At 39.1% G+C, this 19,897-nt stretch overlaps 1 long non-coding RNA gene across 1 annotated transcript in view; it reads right to left on the minus strand.

Moving 5' to 3' along the window:
* LOC141370158 (uncharacterized) overlaps positions 1 to 19,897 on the minus strand; it is an 81,300-nt gene that overhangs the window by 40,624 nt on the left and 20,779 nt on the right. Inside the window, exon 2 of the long non-coding RNA XR_012373977.1 lies at positions 1,473 to 1,621. This is a non-coding gene — a long non-coding RNA (uncharacterized lncRNA). The remainder of the gene's footprint in view (positions 1 to 1,472; positions 1,622 to 19,897) is intronic.

The following is a 19,897-nucleotide window of genomic DNA, read 5'->3' on the forward strand; positions in this document are numbered from 1 at the left end:
TGCACCAGCCCAGTGATGGGACCCTGGGTGGGGATTCTTAGGAACGAGTACATAGTCTCCTATGACCTGGCTTCAGTCTTTTATATCATTGCCCCTTTTCCATTTCCCTCTGCTCCTTCCTGTAAACATTTATTCCCCCTTCCTCTTCCTTTATAAATATTAGGTTTAAGGATCTACAACTTCTTTAACCTACCCTTCAGGGACCTGGATGATAGTTCACTGGGATATTCTCTTGACAGTTGATAAACCAGGAGAGCATTTACGACACTATGTGTGCATCAGATTGGATCCTCTGATAGCTGCATGCCTGATAACCATTCCCATCTCTCTTCTTCCTTGTGGGCAAGACCCTCCCTCCCCCCACACCATTACAAAGGCTGGAAAAGCTGGAGACTCCATTTCTCAGCCTCCCCTGTTGCCATAACATGGGCATATGACCTAATCCCGGCCAGGGGAGTTACGGAGTTGCCTGAAGACTGGTGGGCGGAGATACTCTCACCCTGCTGTTGAATTTGGACAATATCGTGTGAAGATAGGATGCGTGAAACTGTTTCAGAACTTTCACAATTCCAAGACAAAGGCCACAGAATCCATCTGCAGCCCTGTTGTCGAGTCTCTGGATTAACTCTGGGGTCTGCCATGGATATTTTTTTTTTTTTTTTGTACATAAGTGAAATTAATCCCAACTGTTTAAATCATTTTTATTGGGTATTTTGTTCTTTGCAGCTGAAGGCACCCTATGTTCTCTTTTGTAGAACTTTCTGGTAAGAGCTGGATTAGAGAATGTGGGCCTAAGATCATGAGGATATTTCCACTCTCACTTTTCTGAATTAACGGCAGCTAGACCCATCCAGCTGTGTGGAGGTGGACCCATCGAGCTGTGTGAAATGTGGGCCTATTTCATATAGGAGGGGAAAAAGGGATAAAGGCTCCAGCTTCTATGCCGAGCAGAAAGGAAGTTCAAGAGTACTACCAATGAGAGGTCCAAACGGTCTTCTGTGCTCAAGCACAAGCAGGCCAGAGAGGACCCGGCACTGGAAGGTCCTCCTTTAAGACACAGTGACTCTGCCCACTAGGGCTCACATGTCCTGATAAAGACATGTTCTACCCCTTCAGGCTGGGCATGCTTTCTCCCTGGGAGACGGAAGTCGGGTGGGGGGAGAGGGGAGAGAAGGGAGGTACAGTGAGTGTCTGCAATACTCTCCAAGAGGGAGGGGACTTTTGATTTCTTCTCTTTGGTCAGAAAATAGAAGATAGAGAAAGTAATTCTCCTGTGACAATTAATCATGGTAATAATAATTGTAAGCCCATCCTGTGTAAGGCACATTTTGCTCAGAGCTTTATATGAATTATCTCCAGCCAAGTTCAAAATAACTTCAGAAATCTGCTGCTTCTTTTCCCACTCTGACTTTCCTTTATGTTCTCTTCCCTTAAAATGTCTTCTCTTTTGTTCTGGCCTGTACAAAACTCACCAATATTCAGTTCTGATGCATCTTTGATAGACTCACCACCAGAAGCAAAGTTCTCGTCAACTGCAGTGCTCCGCAAACCTCTCCCCTTGGCTTTGTGTGCAAGGAAAGGAAAGACGGAATTAGGATAAGAGTGATGGACGAAACAGCTCCTGGATGAAAAAAAAATAACCATCTTTTTCTCTTTCCAGTCCTTCAGGTTTGGGAACATTTTTATTATTTTATACATTCCTGCAGGTTACTTAAAACATTTTATACAGACCACAGTAAAACATGTGCAGTAGGAAATATTCACTATTTTGTAGAGCCTGAAACTGGAACTACAACTAAGTATAGAAAAAAAATCGATGCAAGATTATTCTTGCAGAACATTTCCCATGAGATATTAATAGATGTTCTTTGGAAAAGAGTCCTTTAGTAAAATAAATTTGAGAGCGTTCTGGATTTCACTAAATGAAGGAATTTTAATTCCTCAATGACTGTTCTAGACTTGTCACACATTTATCCTAATTACAACTTTCCAAGAATGGGATGCAGCCCGAAGAGTTGCTCAATTGTATCTGACCATAAATTCCATTTGATGAGGAGCACCTATTAACATTTCTGGGATGAGTGTTCTGTTCATGATGCTTTGGGAAATGTTTCTTCAGCAGACATGAATAAGCTTCCTCACGAAAATTCCTTATTTCCTTATACTGATAATCTATTAACGTCACAATGTGCACATTGATGATCATCAAAAGTGCTGCCTCAATCACACTGACATGTGGAAATGTACATCACTTGATGCTCATATTTTCTATTATTAAGACCACTTACACAACTTTCTTCTTTTTCCTTTTCTGTTGTTTGTCCATTTTCTTGCCTTAAGTTAAACCAATCAAGACCATCCAAATATGTTAAAAAGATACTTCAGTAGAAATGAGAATATGCTTTTTTAAAATGTGAATTAAGCTCTAACACAAGAAAGAGAAAAAAACAATCAAAAATATTATAAATTTCTCTATCTTGAAGAGCATGGAATTAACTTTTCTCTGATCTTTTTTAGAACTTATTGTCCCTTGTCAGTAACAGGCAAATTAGGACCAAATAGTCCTAATATTAATCCTAGATTTGATATATATCAGAGTTGTGTAATGGCATAATAATTCATAGAATTTATTAATTAATAATAATCCATATGATTCAAAGATAAGGACAGCTTGGAATGCCTGGGTGGCTCAGTTGGCTAAGTATCTGACTTTGGCTCAGGTCATGATCTTAGGGTCCTGGGATGGAGCCCCCCACAGGGCTCCCTGCTCTGTAGGGTGTCTGTTTGTCCCTCTGCACCTCCCCCCCACTCATGCTCTCTCTTTCACTCTCTCTCTCAAGTAAATAAAATCTTTTTTTTCAAAGATTTCATTTTTTTATTTGATAGAGAAAGACACAGTGAAAGAGCGAACACAAGCAGGGGGAATGGGAGAGGGAGTAGTAGGTTCCCGCCTAACAGGGTGCCCGATGCAGGGCTCGATCCCAGGACCCTGGGATCACGACCTGAGGGAAGGCAGTCGCCAACCAACTGAGCCACCCAGGTGCCCTTCAAGTAAATAAAATCTTGAAAAAGAAAAAGGACAGCTCACTTTTTTATATTCTTAATTTATTAAGCAGATAGGCAGAGGCTTAGGATACGGAAGAAGCCCATTACAATATTGGTAATGCCAAGAAGATGAGAAACGGGGACTAAAAGAACCAAGAAAAATGAGTAAGAAATTGTGAAATACATAGTGTAAGGGGAATAAAAGTTGGTATTCTGTTTGGGTAAAACTTGAAAAGTATCTTCTGTATTTTTACCATTATTGTATACATTGTAGAGTGAAAACTCAGAAAGCTGCACTCTGAAAGTTACAGGAAGTATTCACCAAGATGTGAGGCTCGTGAAATACCAGAAAGGTAATAGGAAAAGTACAGGCCATAGTATCAAAATAAAGGGGTTCTAGGCCTGACATTATCACAGAGACAACTGTGCTCTCTTGGAAGAGGGTTGTGGGCTATTAGATTATCATGAAGGCCAATGCCATTTCTAAATGTTTGCCATTACCTTAAAGGTATTTGAAAATAACTAGCTAGATGCTAAATGTGTTGGGTAGACATAACTTTGTTATATTTATATTTGTTTGGGCTTCCTGAGAATGTTGTAATTATATGTTAAACATAATTGGCTATCTCAAGAGATATGTGAAAGAAACCCGACTACATGAGAGGGGAGTGACATAAAACATGAATGCATGGTTATGTGGCTTGTGATTGTTGTGTGTCACCTTAGAGATGCTTCAGTCTAATTGGTCTTGAAACTTTCTTCACAAAGCCCTCGATAATGTAGAACTTGGTAAGGTGTACGCATTGAGGGGAGGCGTCTTTGGGTGGTTTTGTGTTCCATCTGACTGGCAAGTACAGCTGATTTTCACACTGGCTCCAAAGATGTCTTTTTCAACCAGGCAGGATTGTCTTACATAAATGGAATGCTTGCCTTTTCCCCTAAATCCTTAAGAAGGGATAGCTGGAGGATGGGCTGAGGGTTGGTTTTCCTTTCAAATATATAATTATTCATGCTTTACCTATAATCACTCTAAAAATCTAATTTTGGGAGACTTAATGTCTGCACTGTGGCTGGTTAAGTGACAGATGATGACAAACAGAGCAGCTTACCATCTATTTCTCATCTCACGGTTTCTGGGTCTGAAGTTCAGGCACTGGTTCCTTGCTCAGAGCCTCAGAACATGGTTGTGTCCCCTTCTGGAGGCCCAAGGGAGAAATTCATTTCCAGGCTCATTGAGGATGTTGGTTGAATTCAGAGCCATACAGCTGCTGGCTGAAGGTTGTTCTCAGCTTCTGGAGGCCACCTGGATGAGAAAGTCTCTTGGCCTCCTTCAAGCAAGCAATGGAGGATGGAGAAATCCTTTTGACACTTCTCATTTCTCTGGCTCCTCTCCTTCCTTCTTCGGCAACATCCGTCTTTGGACTCCAGCCAGAGAAACTTCTCTGCTTTTAGGGATTCACATGTTGAGATAGGGCTCATGTGGCTATTCCAGGATCATCTCTCTATCTTAAGATTCATAACCTTAATGACAATTGGAAAGTCCCTTTACAAAAGTACCTCAGTTAGGGTTGAAAGATCAGGAGATGTGGATTTTTGGAGGCATCTCTTTATAATTCTGCCTACCACAGTGGCATAGTTTGGAATTTCATTCAATGTGAATTTTAACGCTTATGTACGAACGAACAATTAAATGTCATTCTCCTTCCATACTGATTCGTTCATTTACTCATTTAGTGATGATTTCTGGAAAGCTTCTTTATTATTTTCCAGGCACTGATCTGGGCATTGAGAATATAGTGATGAATGACACCAGACCTATGTTAGACAGTAGGGTCGCCGCTAACCACATATATGGTTATGGCAAGCTTTACTGTGGCTAATGAGACTCAAGAACTAAATTTTAAATTTCATTTTATTGTAATTAATTTAAATTTAAATAGCCACATGTGTTTGGTGGCTACTGTACTGACAGCACAGATAAAATACTTTGATCAAAGCAGAAACTTATCTTGACAGTGCTGTGTTAGATAAATGAAGTTCCTGCCCTCTTGTAGTTTATATTCTAGTGTGGAATTGACAGTTTTTTTTTTTTTTTCTGGAAAGGGCTAGATAGTAAAATTTTAGGCTTTATGGGCCAAATGGTTTCTGTTTTAACTACTCAACTTTGCCATTGTAGCTGGAAACTGCCAAAGAGACATTGCAAATGAATGAGCACAACTATGTCTTTCAATAAATATTTTAAATTAATTAATTTATTTTTTAAGATATTATTTATTTATTTGAGAAAGAGAAAGAGAGAGAGAGAGGGAAAGGACAGAGGGAGAGTGGGAGGGAGAAGCAGGCTCCCCACTGAGCAGGGAGCCTGATGTGGGGCTTGATCCCAGTACCCTGAGATCATGACCGGAGCTGAAGGCAGACATTTAACCAAATGAGCTACCCAGGAGCCCCTCAATAAATTTTTTTTAAAGATTTTATTTATTTATTTGAGAGAGAGATAGAGCAGAGGGGGGAAAGGGCCAGAGTGAGAGGGAGAAGCAGGCTCCCAGCTAAGCAGGAAGCCCAATGCGGGGCCCGATCCCAGGACCCTGAGATCATGACCTGAGCCAACGTCAGATGCTTAACCGACTGAGCCACTCAGGTGCCCCTGTCTTTCAGTAACATTTTATTGACAAGAATAGGTAATGGGGCAGATTTGTCCAGTGGGCTCTAGTTTGCACATCCCCAGTTCTTGTGGGTGATTCCCCAATCCCTCATCTTCTAGCTGTTGCTGGGTCTTCTCCACTTTTCTCTCACCTTCACTTTTCTCACTAGACCAAGTATTCTAACTTTATTTTATTTGGCGTTCTATGGGATTTCAGCCTTTATCAGTGTCAAGGGCTGCCACAACAAAATAGCACAGAGTGGGTGGCTCAAACAACAAAGTTATTTTCTCAGTTCTGGAGTCCAAGATCAAGGGGTTGGCAGGTTGGGTTTCTTCTGAGGCCCCTTTCCTTGCCTTGCAGGTGGCCACCTTCTTCCTGTGTGCTCACATGGTCATCCCACTATGGATGCCCTTTCCTGCTGTCTCTCTGCATGTGAAGATTTCCTCTTTTTATAAAGACACCAGTCGGTTGATAGGGCCCACCCTAATGGCCTCATTTTAGCTTTATTACTTCCTTAAAAATCTTATCTCCAAATATAGTAATATTCTGAGGTTCTGGCAGTTAAGGATTCAACATGTGAATTTGGGGGCACACAATTCAGCCCATCAGAGGCCTGAAGTTTTAAATATACTTCTTTTCAAACTTGCCCCAAAGTAGGACCACTTGAGAGCTTAAAATAATACATCCCTAGGTCTTCCTTAAGAGGCTCACTGAGTACATTTGGAATATGGTCTGAGAATTTAGACTTTTAAAGTTCCCTGGATAAGAATGATGATCAACCAGGTTGGGAATTACTCTTCTATCATGTATCCAAATGCCGCATACTAAGAAATCCAGACTAGCATGTGTGATGTACCATATGTGACTCTTCAAAGGCATGGTATTTGCATCTTTATGCACCAGTTGTGAAAATTAATTCAACTTAAACAAATTTTTCTCAAGCTTTTTCCTGATCTATAATACTTTTGAACAGAGCCAGGTGCACTTGGGAAAAAGATTAACTTCCAGGGATGAGGCTAGTTCCCCAGAATGAAGTGGGTTCTCTCTGTCTGCTTTTTTTTTTTTTTTTTTGCTTTTCTATAAGTGATACTGCTCACATGCACAAAAGTAGTGATGATGAGGGCCCCAGATAAAGACACTCTCTGTATGCTGCTAAAAAATATTTAAAATTATGATGTGCCCTTGATTCTGAGGATCATTAAAATTATGAGTAACTGAAATCATTAGCATGTATGCAATGGAGAGCCCAAGAGCAGGTGGCCCCAAGCTGTCTATTCTGGTTCACTTCCCACCATTCTTATATAGGATTGCTCTGTTGCAACCACCCAGCACTTCTCACTATGCCAATACACATGCTTTCCTCTCTATGGAAAGTTATTTCCCTTATATTATGCCTTCTGTGGTATATATATCTACCATGGACTATTATGCAGCCATCAAAAGGAATGAAATCTTGTCATTTGCAATGACATGGATAGAACTGGAGAGTGCTTTGCTGAGCGAAATAAGTCAATCAGAGAAAGACATGTATCATATGACCTCACTGATATGAGGAATTCTTAATCTCAGGAAACAAACTGAGGGTTGCTGGAGTGGTGGGGGGTGGGAGGGATGGGGTGGCTGGGTGATAGACATTGGGGAGGGTATGTGCTATGGTGAGCGCTGTGAATTGTGCAAGACTGTTGAATCACAGAGCTGTACCTCTGAAACAAATAATACATTATATGTTAAAAGAAGGAGAAGAAGAAGAAGAAGAAGAAGGAAGAGGAGGAGAAGGAGAAGAAGAAGAAGAAGATAGCTGGAGGGGAAGAATGAAGGGGGGAAATCAGAGGGGGAGACAAACCATGAGAGATAATGGACTCTGAAAAACAAGCTGAGGGTTCTAGAGGGGAGGGGGTTGGGAGGATGGGTTAGCCTGGTGATGGGTATTAAAGAGGGCACATTCTGCATGGAGCACTGGGTGTTATATGCAAATAATGAATCATGGAACACTACATCAAAAACTAATGATGTAATGTATGGTGATTAACATAACATAAAAAAGAGCAAAAAAAATTAATTAACATTTTTATAAACTAATTCAATTAATTAACATATAATGTATTATTTCTTAAATTTTTTAAATTTTTAGTTTTTTAAATTTTATTATGTTATGTTAATCACCATACATTACATCATTAGTTTTTGATGTAGTGTTCCATGATTCATTGTTTGCATATAACACCCAGTGCTCCATTCAGTATGTGCCCTCTTTAATACCCATCACCAGGCTAACCCATGCCCCCACCTCCCTCCCCTCTAGAACCCTCAGTTTGTTTCTCAGAGTCCATCGTCTCTCATGGTTCGTCTCCCCCTCCGATTTCCTCCCCCCTTCATTTTTCCCTTCCTGCTATCTTCTTCTTCTTTTTTTTTTAAACATATAATGTATTATTTGTTTCAGAGGTATAGGCTTTGATTCAACAGTCTTACACAATTCACAGTGCTCATCATAGCACATACCCTCCCCAATGTCTATCACCCAGCCACCCCATCCTTCCCACCCCCCACCAGTCCAGCAACCCTCAGTTTGTTTCCTGAGATTAAGAATTCCTCATATCAGTGAGATCATATGATACACGTCTTTCTCTGATTTGACTTATTTCACTCAGCATAACACCCCCCAGTTCCATCCACGTCGTTGCAAATGGCAAGATCTCATTCCTTTTGATGGCTGCATAATATTCCATTGTATATATATACCACATATTCTTTTTTTTTAAAGATTTCATTTATTTATTCATGAGAGAGAGAGAGAGGCAGAGGGAGAAGCAGGCTCCCAAGGAGCAGGGAGCCTGATGCAGGACTCAATCCCAGGACCCTGGGATCATGACCTGAGCCGAAGGCAGACGCTTAACCATCTGAGCCACCCAGGCACCCTATACCACATCTTCTTTACCCATCCATCTGTCAATGGATATCTTGGATTTTTACACAGAAGTCAGCTCCGCTGAGGGATGTTGCTCCAGTGGCTAAGTGGAGGGTGGAACACTCATGGGACAGTGTGGTCTTAGGACCCTCGGGGTCACAGAGTCTTCCTCAATTTCTTTCATGAGTATTTTATTGTTTTCTGAGTACAGATTCTTTGCCTCTTTGGTTAGATTTATTCCTAGGTATCTTATGGTTATGGGTGCAATTGTAAATGGGATCGACTCCTTAATTTCTCTTTCTTCTGTTTTATTGTTGGTGTATAGGAATGCCACTGATTTCTGTCCATTGATTTTATATCCTGCTACTTGACTGAATTCCTGTATGAGTTCTAGCAGTTTGGGGGTGGGGTATTTTGGGTTTTCCACATAAAGTATCATATCATCTGCAAGGAGTGAGAGTTTCACTTCTTCTTTGCTGATTTCTATGCCTTTTATTTCTTTTTGTTGTCTGATTGCTGTGGCTAGGACTTCTAATACTATGTTGAATAGCAGTGGTGATAGTGGACATCCCTGCCATGTTCCTGACCATAGGGGGAAAGTTCTCAGTTTTTTCCCATTGAGAATAGATGGCTTTTATGATATTGAGGTATGTACCCTCTATGCCTATACTCTGAAGAATTTTGATCAAGAAAGGATGCTGTACTTTGTCAAATGCTTTTTCTGCATCTATTGAGAGGATCCTATGGTTCTTGTTCTTGTTCTTTCTTTTATTAATGTATTGAACCACACTGATTGATTTGCAGATGTTGAACCAATGTTGCAGCCCAGGGATAAATCCCACTTGGTCGTGGTGAATAATTCTTTTAATGTACTGTGGGATCCTATTGCTTAGTATTTTGGTGAGAAGCTTTGCATCCATGTTCTTCAAGGATATTCGTCTGTAATTCTCCTTTTTGATGAGGTCTTTGTCTGGTTTTGGGATCAAGGTAATGGTAGCCTCGTAAAATGAGTTTGGAAGTTTTCCTTCCATTTCTATTTTTTGGAACAGTTTCAGAAGAATAGGTACTAATTCTTCTTGAAATGTTTGGTAGAATTCCCCTGGGAAGCCATCTGGCCCTGGGCTTTTGTTTGTTGGGAGATTTTTGATGACTGCTTCAATTTCCTTACCCGTTATGTGTCTGTTCAGGTTTTCTATTTCTTCCTGGTTCAGTTCTGGTAGTTGATACATCTCTAGGAATGCATCCATTTCTTCCAGATTATCTAATGTGCTGGCATATAGCTGCTCATAATATGTTCTTATAATTGTTTGTATTTCTTTGGTGTTGGTTGTGATCTCTCCTCTTTCATTCACGATTTTATTTATTTGGGTCATTTCTCTTTTCTTTTTGATAAGTCTGGCCAGGAGTTTATCAATCTTGTTAATTCTTTCCAAGAACCAGCTCCTAGTTTTGTTGATCTGTTCTACTGTTCTTTTGGTTTCTATTTCATTGATTTCGCTCTGACCTTTATTATTTCTCTTCTCCTGCTGGGTTTAGGCTTTATTTGCCGTTCTTTCTCCAGCTCCTTTAGGTGTAGGGTTAGGTTGTGTATTTGAGACCTTTCTTGTTTCTTGAGAAAGGCTTGTATTGCTATATACTTTCCTCTCAGGACTGCCTTTGCTCCATCCCGAAGATTTTGAACAGCTGTGTTTTCATTTTCATTTGTTTCCATGAATTTCTTTGAATTTCTTTAATTCTTCTTTAATTTCCTGGTTGACCCATTCATTCTTGAGTAGGATGCTCTTTAGCCTCCATGTATTTGAGTTCTTTCTGACTTTCCTCTTCTAATTGAGTTTAAGCTTCAAAGCATGTGGTCTGAAAATATGCAGGGAGTGATCCCAATCTTTTGGTACTGGTTGAGACCTGATTTGTGGCCCAGGATGTGACCTATTCTGGAGAATGTTCCATGGGCACTAGAGAAGAATGTGTATTCTTTTGCTTTGGGATGAAACGTTCTGAATATATCTGTGAAGTCCATTTGGTCCAGTGTGTCATATAAAGTCTTTATTTCCTTGTTGATCTTTTGCTTAAATGGTCTGTCCATTTCAGTGAGGGGGGTGTTAAAGTCCCCTACTATTATTGTATTGTTTTCGATGTGTTTCTTTGCTTTTGTTATTAACTGGCTTATATAATTGGCTGGTCCCATGTTAGGGGCATAGATATTTACAATTGTTAGATCTTCTTGTTGGATAGACCCTTTAAGTATGATATAGTGTCCTTCCTCATCTCTTATTATAGTCTTTGGTTTAAAATCTAATTTGTCTGATATAAGGATTGCCACCCCAGCTTTCTTTTGGTGTCCATTAGCATGGCAAATGGTTTTCCACTCCCTCACTTTCAATCTGGGGATGTCTTTGGGCCTAACATAAGTCTCTTGCAGACAGCATATTGATGGCTCTTGTGTTTTAATCCAATCTGATAGCCTGTGTCTTTTGATTGGGGCATTTAGCCCATTTACATTCAAGGTAGCTATTGAAAGATATGAATGTAGTGCCATTGTATTGTCTGTAAGGTGACTGTTACTGTATATTGTCTGTGTTCCTTTCTGCTCTACATTACTTTTAGGCTCTCTCTTTGCTTAGAGGACCCCTTTCAATATTTCTTGTAGGGCCGGTTTTGTTTTTGCAAATTCCTCTAGTTTTTGTTTGTCCTGGAAGCTTTTTATCTCTCCTTCTATTTTCAATGAGAGTCTAGCTGGATATAGTATTCTTGGCTGCATATTTTTCTCATTTAGTGCTCTGAAGATATCATGCCAGTGCTTTCTGGCCTGCCAGGTCTCTGTGGATAGGTCTGGTTGCCAATCTAATGTTTCTACCATTTTAGGTTACAGATCTCTTGTCCCGAGCTGCTTTCAGGATTTTCTCTTTGTCTCTGAGTCTCGTAAGTTTTACCATTAGATGTTGGGGTGTTGACCTATTTTTATTGATTTTGAGAGGGGTTCTCTGTGCCTCCTGGATTTTGATGCCTGTTTCCTTCTCCAAATTAGGGAAGTTCTCTGCTATAATTTGCTCCAATATACCTTTTGCCCCTCTCTCTCTTTCTTCTTCTTCTAGGATCCAAATTATTCTAATATTGTTTCTTCTTATGGTATCACTTATCTCTCAAATTCTCCTCTCATGATCCAGCAGTTGTTTATCTCTCTTTTTCTCAGCTTCTTTATTTTCTATCATTTGGTCTTCTATATCACTAATTCTCTCTTCTGCCTTGTTTATCCTAGCAGTTAGGGCCTCCATTTTTTATTACACCTCATTAATAGCCTTTTTGATTTTGACTTGGTTAGTTTTTAGTTCTTTTATTTCTCCAGAAAGAGTTTCTCTAATATCTTCCATGCTTTTTTCAAACCCAGCTAGTATCTTTAAAATTGTCATTCTGAACTCTAGTTCCAACATCTTACTAATGTCTGTATTAATTGGGTCCCTGGCAGTCAGTATTGCCTCTTGTTCTTTTTTTTTTTTTTTTTTGAGGTGATTTTTTTCCATCTTGTCACTTTGTCCAGAGGAGAACAGATGAATGAGAGAACAAAACGCTAACAGGGTAACAACAACACCAGAAAAATATACAATAAACAAATCAGAAGAGACCTTCCAGAGAGTGGTCGCTTTTCTGTTCAGAGAGTTGCTGTTATTCTTTTCTTTGATCTCCTGTTGAGTTCATCGGTGTTCAGAATGGTTTGATCCCCATCTAGCTGAATTCCTGGGGCCAGACAAAATTTAGGTCTCCTACTCCTCTGCCATCTGGCTCCTCTCCCCCCCCAACCCCCATATAATGTATTATTGGTTTCAGAGGTACAGGTCAGCAATTCATCAGTTTTAGGTAACACCCAATGCTCATTACATCACATGCCCTCCTTAATGTCCATCACCCAGCTACCCCATTCTTCCACCGCCTCCCCTCCAGCAACCCTCAGCTTGTTTCCTATGATTAAGAGTCTCTTATGGTTTGTCTCCCTCTATGGTTTTGTTTTGTTTTATTTTTTCTTCTCTTCCCCTACGATCCTCTGTTCTGTTTCTTAAATTCCACATATCAGTGAGATCATATGATAATTGTCTTTCTCTGTTTCATTTATTTTGCTTAACTTAACACCCTCTAGTTCCAACCATGTTGTTGCAAATAATTATGCCTTTTTAAAAAAAAATGCCTCCATAATTTTGGTGTCTTCCCTACATACTCAGGCCGAATTACTTATTACTACTGTTTATTACTGCTTACCCTCTAATATTGTAAATCTTGTTTATGTGTTGACACTGCTCAAGAGATCAGAGATGTCATCTGGCACCCTTCATCTCCACATTCATTGTAGACATTGATAGTCTATTATGGCACTCTTGCCTGCTTGGATATGTGTGGACTCACAACCCCGTTCAGCAAAGCGCTCTAGGAAGCCACCATTAACTGATCATTTGGCTTGTGAGATTACACATGCTTGCCATTCAGGTATTGAATGGACTCTTAAGAATAGAGACTGACAATCAAAACTTGACAAATACTAATTGAATTAATGGAAATTGACCTAAAAGAAAGCAAATGTAGCTTTTTAAAAAAATTAAACTTTTTATTTATAATTATTTGTAGGTTCATAAGCAGTTGCAAGAAATAATATGGAAAGATCCCAGGTACCCTTTATGCAATTTACCCCAATGGTAACACCTTGTATAACTGTAGTATATCACAACCAAGATGCCAACATTGGAATAGTAAGATACTGAACATTTCCATCACCCCAAGAATCCTTCTTGTTACCTTTTCATAGAGATCCCTACCTTCCTCCCATCTCCACCCCTTCCTTAACCCATAGCAACTACTAATCTGTTTTCCATTTCTATAACATTTGTCATACTGAGACTATTATATAAATGGAAACTTACAGTATGTAACTTGGACTTGGCTTTATTCACTCAGCATAATTCTCTGGAAATTCATTCAGGTTGTTTATGTACCAATAGTTTATTCTTTTTTGTTTGTGAATGGTATTCTATGGTGTGGATAGACCATAGTTTGTTTAACAATTCACCTGTGGAAGGACATATGAGTTGTTTCCAGTGTGCGGATATTATGAATAAAGCTGCTATAATATTTCTGTATATGATTTGTATAAACATATGTCTTCATTTCTCTGTGATAAATGTCTAAAATACAATTCAGAAAAGTAGTTGCATGATAGGTTTTTTAAAGAACTGCTAAACTATTTTCTAGGTGGCTGTAGCATTTTACATTTCTACCAAAAATGTATGAATAATTGTTTTCCCACATCCTTCCTGGTATTTGGTGTTGTCAATCTTTTTAAATTTTAGTCATTCTGATAGGTGTAATTTTGGGAGCAATGAAAACATTCTGAAGATGTGTGGATCATGTGCAGAGTCATGTTTCAAGAACAAAATCAAGCTATTGAGTGCAGAATAGATTGAAAAAGTAAAAACAAAAACAAAAACAAAAACAAAAAACAAAGGAAACACAGGGATAAATTGTGAGCCTGTTGGCAAGTTCTGGAGACATATAATTAGGAATGGATTGGAGTGTGGTGGAAGGGTGGTAGTGATGGAAATCTACAACTTTCTCATTCCATAGCAAGGTTATGTGGGTAGATGTTAATTATAATTCTTACTCTCTTTCAGCCATTATTTTAACTTAAGTTATATGTTTTCCTTTCAAAAATTAGAAAACTAAGAGGTTCATAGGTATAGTTCAAGTCCATCCCTTAAGTCATGTCCTCCATAATACCCCTTCCTTCCTAGTTATTGCAATTTTAAGTTCCCGCAAAATCATGACCAGTTCTGCGTTCTCCCCATTCCTTTAACTTTGATGTACCTTTTTTTTTCATTTTTCAAAGCATATATCATCTTCTAACATAAAATATGTTTTGCTTTTTTATTACAGCTGTTGTCTCTCTCCTCTGTTAGAATGTTAAGTTCTACAGGGTGGATATAGTATGAGCTCAGTACAAGTTTGTTGAATGCATGCATGCATGGGGAATGAATGAATGAACAGTTCAGTTGCAGAGCTGGAATTAGATTGTACAACTCAGTCTTTCTAGACATGCTTCTCTGGCATTTTCTTTTATAGGTTTAATAAAGTGATAAATAACTTGGAAGATATTCTATTGATATTTGCAAACTACAAAACCATTATTGTGCAGTAAGTAATTATATTGGAATTTGAAATATTCACCTCAATTAGACTCTCCAGTGATATTACAAAAACAAAGTTGAATTAAATTGTGCACTCATACAGATCCTTCAGTACTTATCAGTCACCTGTTACATATTGACAAGGGGAATTCTGGGAGGGTCACTAAAAACAGATGACCTTTCACATCACAGGCCACACCTTGGAAGGTGTGCTCTACAAATCTGTGGCCATATGACTATGCCCTGGTTAGCAAGCAGGCCTTGTGGGACCAGATTTTGGCTTACTCAAAGACAACAAAGGAAGCCAACCATATGGTGTTATTTCAAGGATGTCAGAAAAAAACTGTATGTACTCCCAAATGCTTTTCCTGCCTACTTGTTGCTGCTCTTACAAGGAGGGGGAGAAAAAAAAAAACCTTTCTACAAATACATATGTGACTTAAAATACAAATTCCTTTGGCCAAAGTACAACTCCAATTGAAAAATTCATTAAGGTATGAATGATAGCAACCTTTTCCCTAGAGGATGTTTTAAAAAAAGTGGAGATGGCAGTTCAGAGGCACCACAAGCCTGACGAGAAGGAAGTTGAGAATGCCAAAGCAGGGGTTTACATACAAAGAAGGAACTGAGTGCATTCAGGGAAGCATCTTTCTCCGCTGCAACATTAATAATTTCAGGGCTTCCGTGTGTTCCGGAAGGTGGATTTACCTCTCATAGTCCTCTTCTTTGGGTCATCTGCACAGCTGGTTGGTAGAATGCTTGTCTCATGCAGTTTATAGAATAAAATATTCTGATGTTCACTTGTGGTAGGTAAGTCACCAAATAAACTAAGCACCTTTTCTAAGGTTCACTGGGTTTAGAATAAGACTGAATTCTCTCTGCTCTGGGTAAACTATTGAATGGAGGGTAAAAGATCATTAACTCCCAATATTAACTAGTTAACTAATACACAGTCCTAAGGAAATAGTTTCTTGTGTCTGTTACTCTTCACATCTCCATCTATTAGCCAGAGGGATAAGGTGGCCTCTAACTGGCCTTCCATCTTTGAGATACTAGACCTCTTTATTTTTGCCAGCTCGTGAGTAAAACAGATAAAGCCTGACATCAGTGGACAAGGTCTCTGAAGGAGCTACGTTCTAATTCCAGGACAATTTTGTTTAAATGCATCCAACTCTGGGGGCACCTGGGTGGCTCATTTGGTTAAGCGTCTGACTCTTGATTTCAGCTCTGGTCATGATCTCAAGGTCCTGGGATTGAGCCCTGTGTCAGGCTCCACGTTGAACAGGGAGTCGGCTTGAGGAGTTTCTCTCTCCCTCTGCCCCTCCCCCCTCTCATTCTCTCTCTCTAAAATAAATAAATAAATCCTTTAAAAAATAAATACAACCAACTCTGAAATGTGTTTTATTGTGTAACAACTATCTTTGTTGAGTCTCAGGTTCCCCTTCTATGAAATGAAAATCTTGGACTATAGATTCTGTTTCTTTCTGATGAATATTTCACATTTCTATAGTTCTGACATCAACATTAGGTTTTATAATTGAAACAAGTTATGTAGTGATTTTGTACAATGAAATAATGGGGCTAACATTAATTAATGTAGTCTTTGATTGGTAGGAGAACAGCTGCCTAAAATCCCTTCTGTTCCCTTATAACCCATTCAAGGTGGTAGGAAAATATATACAAAAATTATAAATTTAAAATAAACAGGAAACCCATACATAAGAGAAACCCATACATAAGAGAAGCAAGCTGAAGAATTTGATTTGTTTTTTATAATTTAAAGTTATATTGTCTACCTTGATCTTAGTATATAAGATTTCTTTTTTAATCAATCTGGAAATGTAGGCAGATCTTCTCAATGAGATTTGAGTAGCACAGATTTTGGAAGTCCTTTTATGTAAGAAAATTCAAGGGAGACACAGGTATATATCTGATCTCATTCATTTATTTGAGCATCCTCACAAATATTTTTCTAATCCATTTTATTCTAGAAGAATTGAAAAGGTACTGTTTTCATTCTTTTCTTCTATGTTTCACTTCTATTAGAATTTACAATTCTTAAATCACTGAAGTCACTATTAAACAAAGATGGGTCCGTCACTGTGTTTTCCAACATTTTAAGTTTGAATTCTTATAGATTCTACTTGTAAAGGTTACATTTCAACCCCATCATGTTCAACCTCAATTTATTAACTAGCAGATTCTTTTCTGTTAGCCAAGCTCCGGCTTGCCAATTCCTTCATCCTTTATTTAATTATTTCCATCCATTTTGTTTTGTTCATCTGTCTACTATAGGGGAAATATCCTCCAGTCAGCAGATTTTCTCAGAATAATCTGTGAAGAGGGGGCTGAAGATCTACGTGCTTGCTGGTCATGAGAGGGGTGGGACAGCGCCGAGGGTATCCCCCAAGTTAAGAAGTCATCTCATTACCAGATCTGATAGACTGAAACCAAGGTGCTGAAGTAGATGACATAGCAATATCTGGCTTTTGGTGCAGGTAGAAAAATGGAATGGCAGACCTTCTATCAGGTTCCCAGAAAGTATGACTTCCTGCAGATGGGCCTGTAATTGTGTCACTGTGCAGCTCAGCACAGTGGAAAACATTATTGCTCTGTGTCCCTGCAACTCCTATTTGCATGTTTCCTGGATGACTGTGCTGGCGATAATCAACCACGTTCTCATCTTGGCTGGCTCATGCCTCACTAAAGGCCCTTTATGACAACATGCTTTGTTGTTTACCTAGGTGTGTTTTCTGTTTTCCTAAAAGGAGACGTTCTGAGAGAAAAGGAGCAAAGGGACAATGTGCCATTCAGGAATGGGTTTATGTCAGGCCAGTTCTGTGCCAAATGCCAGGGAAGTCACAGGTGTGTTCCATCTGGGACAATAGAACCCATGTGCTTGGGCATATGAGTAGGTGACTGTGATGGGATGCATCCATCATGAAGACTCAGCTCCATTAGGATGGCATTTTTCAAATATAAATCAGGTTAATAAGTACCATTTTAAATTAAAAAAAAATCAAGACCCAATAGAGATTGGGGAGGCTGCCAAAATCCTCATAAACTCCAACAATATAAAAATGTTGTCTACAAAAGAGACAGTCATTTTCTGGTTATGGTTTGTTGTCATTTACATTCTCTTCCCAGAACTAGCTGATCTCCACTGATTTCACTCTGCTTTTTAAGAACGGAGAGGCCAGGATGTCTGTCAAATTCATGCTTGTTTCACACAAACTGGGCCCTCATACTAGATTTTGCACAGAGTTCTAAGTTGATATGAGACTTTTATTTCTTTGAAAAGCAACTTTCTTTTTCACAAAATAATAATACCTTCCTTTCGTGTTTTTGTTGCTTTATAATAATAAACCCATTTTCACATATTTGCCCATTTAAGCTACACAGCACTCTTAGAAACTTTATTAAGCAGTTTTCATAGGATCATTAATTTTTATTATTATTTTATTTTCTATATTTTCTGTAAATCACCTCAAAACGTTGAAAGAATGAAATGGACATCATTTTTTAAAATATAAATAAATAAATAAATAAATAAATAAATAAATAAATAAAGCCAGCATAGTGGTCCTAAAATAATCCTGATGGGGACTTGGGTTCTTTAGTGCTTGGTTCAGTCATTTCTGCCGATTTAGGAAGATACTCAGAATTAGTCTCACTCAGCAGTTTTCATTCCGTGACCTCTTATGCCCCACAATAACTGTTAGAATAAACGTTTACATTGCTCTCAGAATTAACATTTTTAATGACTATTGGGAAAGTTAGGGTTGAGGAATCTGACTGGCTCACTTCTGGGACACAAAGTGAGAATGGGAAGCTTGTCAAGGTACATGCGTTTCCTCAGTCACAAAGTCCTCCACTAATTTAAGAGGGATTAGATGTGATTTGTTTTCAAGATGGTGCTACTTGTGTTTAGGACCAAGAGATGTAAAGAACCATTGTTTCTATTCTCTACTGACTAAGACTACTAATATGAATTGCAGTTAGCTGTTGTATTTATACATGGTGGGCAGTACATAGGTGGTAGTTAAAGCTCTGTGGTAGATAAGGTCATTTCAGTAAATCACATAAAATGAGAGGGGTAGAGGACTGAAAGTCAAACTCCGGTAAATAACAACATTTACATATTAAATGGACAAATAAGATTAAACATCTGAAAAGAATTGGGAAATTTCAGAAAATAATGTCACGGTGTCATGAGGACTAAAGTAGGGGAGTATATTAGTTTCTCGGGGCTGCCATAATCAATCCCATAAACTGGGCGGCTTAAAACAAGAGAAGTGTGTTCTCACAATTTAGAGGCTAGAAGTACAAAATCAAAGTGTCAGAAGAACGATGCTGTCCTCAAAACCTGGAGGGGAGGATCCTTCATTGGCTCTTCCAGCTTCTGGAGGTTCCAGGCATTACTTGCTTGTGGCTGCATCACCTCTGTCTCTGCCTCTGTTTTCATATGGCATCTACCCTCTATGTCTGTATCTTCACATGGCATTCACCTCTGTGTGTGTGTCTGTATTCAAATTTCCCTCTTTTTTTTTAAAGATTTTATTTATTTGAGAGAGAGAGCATGAGCAGGGGGAAGAGGGCAGAGGCAGAGAGAGAAGCAGACTCCCCGCGGAGCAGGGAGCCCGATGCGGGACTCAACCCCAGGACCCTGTGGTCATGACCTGAGCTGAAGGCAGATGCTTAACTGACTGAGCCAACCAGGCACCCTAAATTTCCCTCTTCTTATAAGGACATCAGTCACATTGGATTAGGACCCACCCTAATGACTTCATCTTAATTTGATTACATCTGCAAAGCCCCCTTTTCCAAATCAGGTTATATGCACAGGTACAGGGAATTAGGACTTCATTATGTCTTTTGAGGGACATAATTCAAACCATACCAGTGTTTGCAGAAGGAAGGACAGTAAAACATATGAAATGAAGCAGAGAACTGGTAAGGTGAGGACTAAATGTGTCTGCTGGATTTCACGAGTAGAAGTTGGTTAATAACCTTATTTTCAGCAGACTCATTAGAATGAGAAGAACTGGGGCAGATTACATAGGTTTGGGAATTGGGTAGTGTAGAAAATTCCGTGAAGAGGAAAAAGAGAGGGTAATGACGGGAATGAGATGTAGAGATGA

The sequence above is a fragment of the Callorhinus ursinus genome, unplaced genomic scaffold (assembly GCF_003265705.2).
Source record: "Callorhinus ursinus isolate GAN/ISIS: 27379988/994484 unplaced genomic scaffold, GSC_fseal_2.0 scaffold2, whole genome shotgun sequence".
Taxonomy (NCBI): Eukaryota; Metazoa; Chordata; class Mammalia; order Carnivora; family Otariidae; genus Callorhinus; species Callorhinus ursinus.